This window comes from Hippopotamus amphibius, chromosome 15, assembly GCF_030028045.1.
Source record: "Hippopotamus amphibius kiboko isolate mHipAmp2 chromosome 15, mHipAmp2.hap2, whole genome shotgun sequence".
NCBI classification, from domain to species: Eukaryota; Metazoa; Chordata; class Mammalia; order Artiodactyla; family Hippopotamidae; genus Hippopotamus; species Hippopotamus amphibius.
Genome location: NC_080200.1, coordinates 63,093,447 through 63,108,292, shown reverse-complemented (window position 1 = coordinate 63,108,292; position 14,846 = coordinate 63,093,447). Strand labels below are relative to the sequence as shown.

Sequence of the window (14,846 nt, the reverse complement as noted above, 5' to 3'; positions counted from 1 at the left end):
CGTCATTCCTCAGCAGAATTGGACTTCCCTGATATCCTGAGCTCACATATAGCAATACAACTTGCTTTGGACAATTAAATGTGATTGATGGCCACATGTGACAATTCCAGGCATTGCTATAAGAGTCAGGATGCCCTTCACCTGATATTCTCTTTTCTCTCTGCCTTGTTGTCTATCTGTGTGCCAGAAAGTTGAAGTCTCATCAGGCTGAGTTTGGCATGAAAATTACAATCATGCAAAGCAACGATCTATAATGATCTGAGCAAAGAATAAACATTTGTTGTTCTAATCAATGAGATGTGGGTGTCACTTGTTACTGTAACCAAGTTAATTTATCCCGTTGATTCCTTAGATAATATATGCACTTACGTATTTTTAGAATAATGTGTCATTTTTAACTACATTCCATTAGAGGTTTTATGGAGTTTTATTAGTCACACAGAATAATTCAACATAATAGACATATTTAGATTATTGAATGATTCCCTTCAAAAGCATAATGTGTGTTTCCATTTATGTAAATCTTCTCTTATGCCATTAAAGAGGCATTTTAGTGTCTGTTATAGCATAATTTATGTCAACTTTTTTCTAATGAAGAGTAAGTAATTATTTTTATCTTTAATCTATTAATAGTAGTATAATAAAATATTCTGCATAAATAGTTGACATGACTTCTAATTAATTCCCCATCATAAATGCATGGAGTAAGATTACTAAATTAAAGGTGATAATGATCTTTAAACTCTTGACTACTGCCAAATAATATCTTAGAACAATTGTATGAATTCATTTCCCACCAACAATACATCTCTACTGGTAATTTCATACATACACTATTACTATTAAATTTTATCTTTTCTTCAGTAAAGCTTTCAGATGGATGGGTATGTTGACAGATAAACAGTAGATAACGTGTGTTTTGTGAGTGTTGGTGAAGATGCCTCTATAAATAAAAAGTATTTAAAATGCATGTGTGTATATGTATGTATACACACACACATATATTTTGCACCTAAACAGTGAAATATACAGATATATATTCACACCTATGTTCACATACACGTATGTGTGCAGACACATGTAATTGTTGGCTGCTGCTAGCAGATTTAGAAATCATTATTTGGTCAGTCTTCTTTAATTTGTACCCTCCAACTTCCCATTGGAGTACAATGCAAATTCCAGACATGGTATCATTTTACCCATAAATTCTTCAGCCAAGAATCTTTCATAGATAAGAATGCAACACCATTATTGCAATTAGGAAAACAGTACTTCCTTATAGCTATATAATATTCCCTTTGTTCAAATTTCCCCAAATAGCTCATAAATATTTGATGTTTTAGACTTTTTTGTTTTTACCTTCCCTTTAACAATGGGATATTAGATTAAATTATTAAAAATATGACTGCTTTTAACATGCTTGTGCATATATCCTTGCAAATGTGTGATTCATTGTATCTTTGATCTCTACATAAAAGTGGAATTGTGGGATCATAGAACAAATGCATCTTCTCCTTTCTTTTTTTTTTAGATGATACTAAATAATTCTCCAAGGTGTTTATACTTATTTATCTAACCACTGATAGTCAGTCATAATTCTTATTACTTATTGATCTAATCCCAGTTAGAATTTACTCGTAACAGTCCATTATTTATTGTTGAATTTGCTTTCTCCAATTATTAGTGCAATCGAGAATCATTTTATGTTTAATTAAGTCTAATCTACCTTGATTTTTTGTTTAGATCCTTTGACATTTTTCTCTAATAAGAAGTTTTATCTTCTTTTATTAATTTGTAAGACACCTGTATACATATTCTGAATCCTAATCCTTTGCAATAGGCAGTATAAGTATTTTCTTCTAATCTTCATTTTGACTTTTACAAGGTTTAATGGCACATAGAAGTTATATAGAAGTTCTACATTTTAATGCAATCAATCTTTTCCTTTACACAGCCTTTTGTTTCCTGTATGAAAAGTATTTCATATTACAAGACCATAAAAATATTTTATATATTTCTCTAAATATATTTTATATATTTCTTTTAAATGTTGCTTTCATATTTACATGCTTAATCTATCTAAAATGTATTTAGGATATTTCTCCACTTGGTTAGTCACTTTTCTCAAAACCACTTTTTTTTTATTTTTTCCCCAACATTTCTGCCATTCCTAGGTCTCTTATATTCATGTTTCTATTTCTTGTTTCCCCACTTTTTTTTTAGATTTATTTATCCCTCCATGAAGATTATTTATTGTTCTTGAATTTTTATTCTTCCATAGAAACTTTAAAATTAGCTTTCCAAATTTGATTTTTAAACTCTTATCAGGATTTTGATTGGAATCTATTAAATTTATACATTATTTCAGATAAAATTAACATTTTATTTTGAGTACCCCATATTTCCCCATTGCATTATTCTTTTTTTCTTTTTTAAAAATAATTTTTCACAGCTTTCTTTGTATGTTCCGTCCATCTTTTTTTTTTTTTTTTCCACCTTGGAGATTTTATTGTCCATCATTATGTTATACAAAAATCTAGAAATAACAGGTTTGTAGAGAATAAATGGTAAATAAGAGGCAACAGAAATAAGTTAAAATTAAATTATTTCCCATGATATTGGAATGAAAACCATTTCAAAGCACGTGGGCGTGGCTTCAGAATAGGTTTTGTTCACTGGCCAAAGCCTGCCATAAAATTAAGGTGTTGAGCCCCTTCTCTTCTCTACTGGCTTTTGACAAAACCTTTGAGGTCTTCGAGAAAAGTAATGCAGTCCTGGTGCTCCAGGGCTGTGCCGAGCTCCACCAGCTCATCAGCGAAAGTGTTGTCCACCCCTCGGCCCGCAAGGAAATCCATTAGGTGGTCGTATAAGCCCCCATCCAGGGAATCTGTGTTGATTGTGTAACTTGTGTCCTTCCAGTCAGAATCGCTGGCGGACTGAAAGCGCACTTCCTTGGTGGAGAAAATGTCGCTCTGGTCCTCCTCTTCTTGTACAATCTCATCTTCTGGGTAGTGACAGTCCAGCACGAGAGCCCTGTTGCTAACCTATCCTTTTACAACTTCAACCACAAAATTGGGAATAGACGTCTGTTCAGGCTCTTGTTCTGCAGCCTTCTGCCCTTCTGAGGGTTCCGCCCCACCATCAAATGGGGGTGGGATGCTATTGTTAACTTTGAAAGTGACAGCGATCTTTTCTCCGGCAACTTTCCGCGTTAATTCCGCTTCTGTCCCATTCGCTTCCAGCTCCCAACCTCCAGACATCTTGGGAAGAGGTTTATACTTCTGCATCTTCTTTTCCTCCTTAATCTCATCACTGAGGAATTCAACAAAAGCTTTGTCCTGGTCGGTGTGCAGTCCGCAGCCGCAGCCGCAGCCGCAGCCGCAGGGCTCCCGAGGCCGCAGGGGACCGGGCAGCTGCACCGACCCCGCGCGCACGCTGAGCAGCTCGAAGGGCCGGGCGCACGGCCGGAGCGCGGGCTGCAGCAGCGGCAGGGAGCGCGCGGCGGCGCGAAGGCCGGCCACAGCAGCTGCAGCATTTTGGCAGCAGTGGACACGTGCAGATGCGGAAGACGGCTCTCGCCAAGAAGCACCCATCTTTTTTTTATTGTTCTCTTTTTAGGTGATTGCAGTAGACTTTTCTGCTTTTTACCCGCACTTCCATTCTCTCCTCCAGACCCTTGGAAGGATTAAACTACCCCCACCTTGAAGTTAGATGTGGACAGGTATCTTGATTTGACCAATGAGATGTGGGCAAAAATGATGTTTAAGAATCAGTATCCCATTCCCTATAATCCTAGAAAAAACTCACAGGAACCAAGGATGTCTCATGTCACACACGGAAGCTATGACAGTGGTGCCTCCTTCAGCGTGGAAGTTCGGTATAAGGGCAATATGAAAGATAGTCCATCTGGAGAAACAATCAGACTTACAGTGAGTGGACACCGAGTCAGCGAGAAAGATTTCCAGTGTTAAACTTCTCAATTTGGGTGTTCTGCAGCTTAATTATTCTAATCTGATTGATACAGTACCTTCCCACTAAATTTTCTATGTAGACTATACATCTACGGTAAAAATATTGTCATTCTTTCTTTGACACCCCCATACCACTTATACGTTTTCCTCATCTACTTACATTAGAAAGCATCTTCTGTACATGCACTGAACACTCATTGGATGATAAGGGAATAGAGGATGACTTTGTCTTGCTCCTGTGCTTAAAGTGCTATTAAGTTATCTCTAAAAAGTACTACATTTGTTGTAGGTCTCGAACAACTGATCTTTTTCAGGTAATAGAATTTAAGTTTTATTTCTTCTTTATTTCATACATTTTTAAAATCACAAATGATGAATTTCATCAAAGATTCTTTATATAACTTTCTCATAGGACTTGGAATCTGGTGATTCTTATTCAAGGTAGTTTTGTATTCTAGGTCCTTTGCATTTAAACATAGAGTTTAGAAAGGACTTGTAATTGTCAACAACAGAAATAAAAACAGCATCATCAACAAAACCCACTGTGATTTTTGAATCCATAAATCTATTTGGGGAGAATGTTAACTTCATTACACGTCATTAGTTTTGTATAAAAAGACTGTAGACTCTGGGATTTATGAGTTGATTTCATTTATTTGTTTGTTTGTTTGTTTTGCTTTTTTTTCCCCAGAGATTTTTCCCTCTCCTTTTAGGCAGCAGTTATGAGAGGCTGATCTCAATTCAGTCAGGAGCTGAAGAAGGTCCCACCTGGTAGCAGCTTTAGTAATACCCGGTCCTCCTCTGGTTTCTAATATCTGCAGCCTGTGGGCTCTGCTGTTACACTTGCTGCAGACTCTTTCTCCAGGCGGGCTTTGCATCCAAGAGGATACAGCTGTTTACCCTCGCTTGCCAGCTCAACACTCAGCAAATGTCCCGTGGACAAAAGCAGCCTTCTCCTAGATAGGGTCCCCCTGAAGTCTGTTCCAGCAGGCTACACACTCTGCTGGTATGTTTTTCTTGCAGAGTCCTGTGCTCTGAACCAAGACCATGACCCTTCCCTCCAAGAATTGCCAAATGCCCCCAGGAAGATAATGCCCCCTATCTCATCCTCACTATCCCATATCTCTCTTCTCCGTAGAGAATTTTAGTTTAACTGGTCCTCTCTCTGACTCTCCTTTGTCTTTAAATTTTTGAGTTTTGTAGTGTGTCCACCTTTCTCCTGGTGTATGTGGTAGGGGGCAAGAGTTTGTCACTATCTACTGTATACATTTTAGAAGAGGAAGCTCTTATAATATTTTTGAATGAAATCTTTGGCAATTTTAAAGAATTCTGTCATGGTTACTGGTATTTTGAGACTTTGTACTTCTGGAGTATTGTTATCAGAGAATTATACATTCATACTTTCATGCATTCCTTTGTTCATTCATTGACTTTTAATTCTGTTAGCATAGACATGTACATAGCTGTCTACTACATCATCTTGTTATAAATTTAACTCATGTTTTCACTATTTCAAATTAATCAGTGACTTATTTAAGTGCCTTAATCTCTTTTTACCTTATTTTCAGTTTACACTTTTCAAATTTTATTCTACTTCTTTGCTTTAATGTCCTTGATGTTATTTTTCTACCCTTTAGAATATCCCTATCTGTAAAAATACAGAGTGAGAATTTCTTCCCCAAGTAGTGTTATAAACATTAAATGAGATAATAATGTAAAGGCCCTTAACACAGGGTTTAGCCCGTTTTAAGGGCTCAGCATCATAATGATATATAAGGCTTTATTTAATTAACATCTTTGATTTACACTATATTTTTGATACATATTACTCCTTTTATAATTGTTACTTTATATAACTTTTAATTCAGTCCTTAGCCCATTTCTGATCCTAAACATACATATATAATATTTGTATAAACGATATAATATATGTACCTGCATGTATATGTTTTATATAGATATATACACATACACATCTATAGGTATACACATATACATATAGATTAGAGAAGTTACACACAGGGAAGATTATATTTAATTGCTCTTCTTGATAAAGTCCCAGAGTAGCCATCTCTCAGTGGTCCCCTTCTTTTGGATCTCCCCTCTCTCCTGCAATCTCCCCATCCCTCCATCCTCCCACTGTGTCTGAGCATCTCTCTCTAAGGAGCCAGCCCTTAGTGTCAATCAGACAGTTTTCTGTTCTTTATGATTTGGCTCTCACTCCTCTGTGTTCTTTCATTATCTTTATTCCAAACAGGAGGATGTTTCCTGTGTTCACTTACACCAAATAAAATAACTATTTGAATTATAAAACTATATAAAAATTTTAAGTATTGTGACTTTTTTGTTACAATGAAATTTTAAAGCTGGTTTATCTCCCTTCATCCAGGAGGCCTTAGGAAATGGAATTCTGCATCTTCTATCAAACCTCCAATCCCTAACCATTTATATAATGTCCCTTCCTACTTCCATTAACCTGGAAAAACAGCTGTTTGGGGGCTCCTCACCAGCACTTCTCCGGGAAGATGTGAATGTCCTGAGGCTCTATGATAAATTAATCCTACTTGTAAGCTATTGGCTACACAAACCATGTTCTCAGGTTACTCAACCCACTCTGAGTCTTGCAGCCATCCTTCTTGCGCCTCCACCTCCTTTTCCTTTTCGGATGCAGGGTGGAGTTCTCGCCCAGCTGGGAGTCCAGGAAACACCATCTTTACTGGGGACAAACACATCAGTTGTTGGTAGCACCCCCAGCTTAACCGTCCCCACTCCCTCATTCAAACAACTTTGAAGAACAGTCACCTCCATCGGTTACTCTGCCCCGAGGAAGAGGCTCACTGTTTTTCCGCTGTCTGAGGCCCCAAGTCACATGCAGTCCCGCTTCTCTATAACTGTTCATTACACCACAGGGCTGCTTCCAGGCAGAACAATTAAGACAGCTCTGAAACTCTCGAGTCCGGTTCTTCCTGCATCTTCCAGGTTTCCCTGCACCCAGGCAAGTGGAAGGCCCCCTGCTGGGATCACTTCCTGTGGATGCGCCCTCCCCTTCCCACACATAGCGGCCAGCCAGACCCCTGGGCGCTATGGACCCTCGCACTTCTGTGTGCGTCTGAATGTGCACCAGGAAGTGATCATGGGACAGTAGAGACCATTGCATCACTATTAGCAAAATGCTTTGTCCAAGGGGGAGTCTAGATTCACTTCAGCAGGCGTTGGGGTGCAGAGCAGGGCAATCTTGGGTCCTGAGCAGAAAGATATTCACAACATCTCTTCTCTTTAGGCAACCATGTTCTCATGACAACCAGCCTTTTGAGTCAGAAAATCAGGCAGAATAATATATGTTAAAACTCACGGAGACGGAAGACAAAAGCTAGAGTGTAAACCCATCGCCTTTCAGGGCCTCGCTGCCTGAATCCCTTGTAAGGAGCGGGATGGCCTTTCACCAGCTGGAATGGCAGCATGGATGTCTTAAGGATCCCACACGTGAGCTTTGGAGTAAGTGTGAGGCACAGGAAACCAGTGCACTCCTTGATGGAATGTTGTTAAAAGCTGCTGCGAGAAGGTTGGCCAGCCTTCCCAACCTTCTGTTCTACTCTCAGTACCTTTCCCGGAAGGTACGACAAGAGGAGGAACTTGCAGGAGTGGGTGAAGCTTTCTTCTGACCCGTTTATTATTCTCCTGCCCATTTGTTGGCGGCACTGGCTAGCACTAAACCACCTATTGTTCCCCTGTTTTTTCCTCAGTTTTCAGCTGTTGTGTGTCATCTAATGCCTCCCGTCTCCATTTTGGCAAAGGCACAGTTGATGTAGTGATGGAGACTTTCCTAGCTGTTAATCAAGAATTCTCCCTCAAACACCTGCTTCCCTGCAGCCAGGATTATCATTAGAGTATTGCAGATGTAAGGGAACATCTTGAACCCTAAGACAGTGCTTCTGGAGACTGGTCCTGCTTTCTTTGAGGGTTTGAAAAAAATGAAATCTTTCCCTCCTTGGCACTTTCAAAGCACGGTCATTCAAGGGAGGAGTAATTCTTGCATATTTCTGTGTCCCCGTGAGGACAGAGCTGACTTTATGAAGTAACATCATGTAGAGTCTGCAGGCTCATCTCACCTGTCAAAATATACGCACTTGCCCTAATTCTAGTCAGTTTCTGTAAGAGAGCAATTTCTTTGTCTTAATGGCAACACTTCTTAAAATCTTCCTCCTGACCTAAATCTCAGGGCAGAGAGAGAAATGGGACCACTTAGATGTCAGGGTGAAAAGGGTAGCTTCAGAGAAACGGAAATTCATACTGAACCCTCATGTTTCACCTGTAAATACCATGTGAATTTTTACCATGTGCCATTTTACGTTCATTTTTTTCAGAGAGGTAATATTTTGTGTCACCCATCTTCAAGTAAGTCAATTCTACCTGAACTTTTCCGATCCTTATCTTGCAGCTTCCTGTGTTCTCTGACATAGGCAAGTCCCATTTTTAAAATTAAGGGTTTAAGATTCTTAGCTTCTCTTACTTGCAAATACTGTATCCCTTAAGTAACAGATCATGGAATAGTTTATCAGTCAATTAGTCAACTGCAGTTTAGTATGAATAAGCTTGCTAGATCTTTCTCAAGAGAGAGTTAGTGTAGAAGAAAAGATAGTATAATTATGAGGATGCTGGTGACCTAAGAGGGGAGAATGGATAACACTGAGTGAAGACAATAACAGAGAGCTGGACGGGAAGACCATCGAATGATTGTGAAGCAACACACATCCGACTGTTATTTTAGGAATCAGTACTAGGGATCAGAAGTTGGCCTTACTGTTTAATTAAGGCAATTTTAATAACGTCTATGGCAGTAGTTCTTTTAATCTTACAAACTACATTCATAATAACAATTAGCAATAAAAAGTAGAATATATTCCAGGATTAAAATGAGATCTAATAGGAAATCGATATGAATGATTGAGACAAATGCAAAGTCATCTGAACACATGTCACAAGGTTGGCACAAATAGCCTGCTTTAGGAGTTCAGCTCACAGAGAAGGGGCTGTGGAGGTTCTTTCAAGGCTGAAGGTATATTTAATAGCCACATATGGGGAATGTGGATAGTAAACGGGTAGACTAGACAAAATCAAGTTGTACAGGAAAAGAGCTCATGGCACGTTTGAAAAATCACCGATTTTTAAAATTGATTAATTTATTTAGAGCAGCTTTAAGTCCACAGAGGCATCAAGCAAAAGTATAGAAATTTCGCACATACCTCCTGCCCACATACACAACAGCTTCCCTCCCCGTTATGGACGTCCCCTCCAGAGTGATACATTTGTTATAACTGAGGAAGCTACCCTGACACATCCTCACCTTAGTTCCCATTAAGATTCACTCATGGTGTTGTACATTCTACGGGTTTTAACAAATGTGTGATGACAGGTATCCATCATTACAGCATCACAGAGAAGAGTTTCACTGCCCTAAAAATCCTCCATGTTCTGCCTATCATCACCCCCTCCTTCAATACCTGACAACCACTGCTTCTTACTGTCTTCGTGATTTTGCCTTTTCCAGAATGTCATATAGTTGGATCAAACAGTATATAGCCTTTTCGGATTGGCTTCTTTCACTGAGTAATACGCACTTAAGTGTGCACCATGTCTCTTCATGGCTTGATAGCTAATTTCTCTTAAGTGCTAAATAATATTCCTTTGTCTGATGTACGACAGTGTACTTATCCGTTCACCTACTGACGGACACACTGACTGTTTCCAGTTTTTGGCAATTGTGACTAACCCTGCTATAAATATCTGTGTGTGGGTTTTGGAATGGACTTGAGATTTCAGCTCATTTAGGTAGATACTAAGGAAGACATTGCCGGATCATAAGGTGAAAGTACATTTAGTTTTATAAGAAACCACCAAAGTGTCTTTCAAGGTGATGGTACCGTTTTGCATTCCCACCAGCAATAAATGAGGGTTCCTGTTGCTCCACATCCTTGCCAGCGTTTGGTATTGTCAGTGTTTTGTATTTTCATCCTTCTGATAAAAATCATGAATTTTTAACTTGGCTGGAATTCAGGGCATGTGTAGGGGAGTAAATTAAGCTCAGACTGTAACTGGCCCTAACAGCCCTCCTAGAAAGACAACATCATTCAATAGACACGCCCTCGTCCCATTTTTCAAAGGTCAGCTCTTTCCAGGTCTAAGTGGAAGGTACCCAAGGTTTATCTTACAATCCTCCAGTTTGGGGCTCTGGACTTGCTTTTCACGCCCACACACCCCCTCCCTGGGCCCACCGAGTCCCTCCCAACCTGCCCCACCCCCACCCCCACCCATCTAGTGTCACTTTGCTAATTCTCTCCCCTGCAGTTCCCTCCCCGGCCCCTCCCACACTTTTCATACTCCCCCCATCCCACCCTCCCTCCCACTTACCTCCCAGCCCCTGCCCATCTCCTTCCGCACTTTTCCTCGCCACCTTTCCTCACTGAGATGGATGCTGCCCAGGAAACTGCTCCTCTGCAAGGGAAGAGCCCTCACCTTCCTTGACTTCTCTTCTTTTACGCCCTGTCACCTGACCCCGCCCAAGGCTCTACCAGTGGGTCAGGGCACACCTGTGTTCCTAACACTGTGTTTTCTTCTCTTCACATGCCATGACTTTGAAGAAAGGGCACCACCCCAAACCTGTGATGGGTCAGTCTCTATCTGCCTTTCCAAAAATAGAACTCAATCCATCCATTGGGGTGGATTTGCCCCATAATCCATCCCCTCTCCCAGAAGTGCATGTCAAGGTCTGACTCAAGAAGGACCTGTGTCATCCCAGGTGCCAAGAATGTCCCAGGAAGGTTTTTTTTTTTTTTTTAAAGATTATTATTATTTTTTTAAGATTTATTTATTATTTATTTATTTTTTGGCTGCGTTGGGTCTTCATTGCTGCGTGCTGGCTTTCTCCAGTTGTGGTGAGCGGGGGCTACTCCTCGTTGCGGTAAGCAGGTTTCTCATTGCAGTAGCTTCTCTTGTTGCAGTGGCTTCTCTTGTTGCAGAGCATAGGTTCTAGGCACACAGGCATCAGTAGTTGTGGCTCACAGGCTCTAGAGCGCAGGCTCAGTAGTTGTGGTGCATGGGCTTAGTGGCTCCATGGGGATCTTCCTGGACCAGGGATCGAACCCATGTGCCCTGCATTAGCAGGAAGATTCTTAACCACTGTCCCACCAGGGAAGTCCCCCATTAGGGGTTTGATGCTCCTGGCAAAGAGCCCAGGGCAGCCAGGGACAACCTGTCCAGCTCCTTCAGAGATTATCTTCAGGATGACATTTTACTGTCAGACACAGGAACCACACAGCTGTGCGTGGAAATTCTCCCTAAACTGGCACTTACCTGCAGCTTCCCCTGCTGCCTAAGTGCCACTGGTCTCAGTCCAGCCAGCAGCCTTGGACTTCACTCCCATTTGTTACCACAGGTCTCTGTGACAGTGGTGTCCAGGTGCGCCTCCCTTCCTGGCATTTTAGAGACAGCTGTTTCATGGAGCCTGGTACATCACTTGATCAATGTGAAAACAAATGCCTGCATGCCTGCTTCTGGCTTGTGTGGACCTGGGCACCCACTTGCTTGTTAGAAATAATGACATGGCCAGACAGTAATTGAAGTCAGTGAGCCTTCCTTCTGTCATGCCTGGACGGCAGCTCTGCCCTGCATTTTTTCATTTTTTCATTTGGATTTTAGCCTAGGAGAGGTCACAGCAGTAACTGATCAGTTTGAAAAAATGCCCAATATTTTGATTTTGCATTTGAAGGTCTGTTTTGAAGGTCGTCATTGGGAACCATTGGCACACTTGGGGAGCTTTTGTGAGAGCAGACTTATCTGTTTGAGTAGTTTAAGCCTTTTTCTTACAAGAGACTAAATAACATTACAGAAAAAAATGTTTTTGAAAAGCAATGCTTTCTTATTAGTTTGTCAACTGAGGAAGGTATCTGGCATCCTATTCTGGATGGGAATGCACATGAGCCAAGAGCACTAAGACATGTGAGCCCTGAAGTCACAGAGCTTGGGGTTCGGTTACCATGACAATTGCCCACCTCTCACCTGTGGTTCACCTCTGACAATTAAGATTAACTGTTGTATTTTACTTTTGGCTCGTGGGTGGACATCACAAAGAGCCAGTTTGGGAATTTACACAGTTAAAATCCTGACTGGAATAAAGTATTTCCATGCCTGGGCACCACCCAGAGATTTTGGTTTGCTTGTTCTGTGATCAGACCTGGACATTGGAATGATAAAAATATTCAGCCAGGATCGTATGTCCCTGATGACCAAACAAGATGGGGATAGGATCTCAGGAAATATTGTTCCAAAGGTTCTTTTTCTCTTCTGATTCTTGGTTTGAAGACTGATTTAAAAAACAACAATGGTAAGGCAACTCTGTTCATATATATTGTCCAAGATTCCAATTAGCTTTCCATAAGCACAAAGTTTTCTGGGCTTGATAGGATGTTATATTGAATCTGAAAACCTTTCCTTTTCTGAGGCAGTGTCTTACTTTACATTAACAGACCTAAGAATGAATGACTTCACCAGGAACCTTGAGGCCATCTGAGGACTAACCCACAGGGCCTTACCCTCAACCACTCATGGTTTGTCAACTTGTGACTGAAAGGGTTAAACTATGTTACCATGAAATTCCCTCTCAACCTGCATTTCTACCAACAGCTTAACTGTGTCACGGCATTAGAGATATTTATAAACACATGCCTTGTCCATTTTCTTTCTGTCCACACGTGCATGTCAAGGCTGAACCTCATTTCTTTCTTTAAACTGGGCTGGCATGTGAGTTGATTTGGCCACTGAAGTGTGAATAGAAGTGAGATATCTGGCTTCAGAGCAGAAGCTTTAAGAGCCAGGGCATGATTTACCACATTTCCATGCACCTGTTCTGCAATGATGGTAACTTAGACTGAGATGAAGCTCTGTTAGTCTGGATGTGGAATTATTATCCTGGGGCAAAAGATCTTTGCCAACTCACATTGTAAAAACTAGAAATCTTAACTGTTTAAACCACTGAGATTTTGGCAATATTTGTTACTGCAGCACCACATAGTTTTTCTGACTGATACAATGCATCCCAACTTCTGAAATCTTCATAGGGATGTTTTAAATGCTTGGTGCCCCACTAAGAGTGACTTAGGCAAATGTGTGATGATCACGATGACCCTGATAGAGCAACCTGTTTGATTTACCAAAAAAAGAGATCATTTTTCATGTATGACAACTATAAAACATGTTTATGGCTTCATTTGTCAATTTCTTGGATTTGGCCATTGTGACTTACAGACATTAATGCAGTCCAGAGATTTCTGCTTCTGAGGATGAATGTTTAAGGATTTTGACTCTGAGTGACAGCCACCAATGAAGCAGTGGGAGCTTTTTTTCAATTTAGTGGTCAATGATTTGGACACCAAATGCTACAGAACTTGTAAGAGAAGCTTCATAGGAAGTGAATTACCCCCTTTGAGATTTAATATTATTGTGTTTAACATTTAATACTTGAGATTTGGTTTTACCTTATACTTGTGGCAATAAACTGGGTGGATGGCATTCAGCTAAGATCATATGTACAAAATTACATGAAAAATTGAAATATCAAGGTTCATTTAGCACAGCTGCTTGCTAATGAAGACGCATCACTAATGAAGTTATTTATTCTCTAAAAGGAACTTCCACCTGAGGCTGTGAAAATACAGAATAGATGAGTAAACTAAGACAGAGACAGGAGGCATTATTCCTAATTAAACATCAGTGAAGTATTTGCTCAGCCTCAGATACTGCAGTGAATAGATCGCTGGTTGTGAAGGTGGAATTCAGGCTCTCCTCCTAGCTGATACTGTGCTGGACTAATTTGAATTTGAAATTGCCAATGTACTTTGCCCTGTGTTCCTGTCACTTTAAAATGCAATTCTTTGTATCTTTGTTCCTGATTCATGCATTCCAAAATAAGGCAGTGAGATACCAAACAGCTCTTGAACTTTAGAACAACAACGGTAGCAGCAGCAAACACATACAGCAAAAGAGTTCTCTTTCTTGGGCTGAAGGTGCTAAAATACTGTTACCTGCCAAAGTCAAAACAGGTCCTATAACTTGTCTGGTGTTTGGAAGTGCGTCTTTCTCTTGCAACACACTCTACATTGTGTGTACATGCTTTGTAAAAACACATGGTAAAATTGAAGCAAAAATCATCTATTTTGGCTATTCCCAAAGAAGCTTTCAGGAATAAGTACAACATAAAGTAACAGAATGACAATCGCTGAGGCTGTTAAACTTGAGGCAACAATGTTTAATACAGAGGGGCCGACGCAGCCGATGAGGGGATAATGGCCAGACACGGAAGGCTGAAGTCCCAAGGACAGTTCTCAGCCCAAGGGCAGCTGATTGTGGAGTCTCACCCCTGGGGTGGGTGGCCTGATACCACCCATCCACTGAGTGGAATGTGTGGGAACATTCTGATGAAAGCTTACATCAAAGATTTTTACAGACCTCAAATGACAGCTCACATGCTGTTTCACACGCAGAGTTCTCCTGTCCACAGCAGCAGCGTGTAATGGCATTTGGGTACTGACATCCACCAGTTCATTATGGGTACTTATTGTGTGCTTCAGTGCTAGCTGAGGATATAAAAGTAAACCAGGCCAAGGCCTGATTTTCCAGATGGCAAATCCGGGTGGCCCTTGAGGCTTGTATTCTCCTTTCTTTGGGGCCCGGCAGGGAGGTAACTTAGCTGGTTGGCGTTATTTCAGCAGACAAGCAGGCTGATGTCAGTCGCTGTTCACCCTGCCTCGCAAGGAAGTTCTCAAACCAGGGAGCATCCTCTGGTGATAGTCACACATGTGTCCCCTGCTCCCTGGCCCTGAA

The 14,846-nt window shown here is 40.7% G+C and overlaps 1 pseudogene; it reads right to left on the bottom strand.

The window, feature by feature from the left end:
* Nucleotides 1–2,723: 2,723 nt before the first annotated feature.
* LOC130836443 (complement component 1 Q subcomponent-binding protein, mitochondrial-like) lies at nucleotides 2,724–3,593 on the bottom strand (annotated as a pseudogene).
* Nucleotides 3,594–14,846: the final 11,253 nt, after the last annotated feature.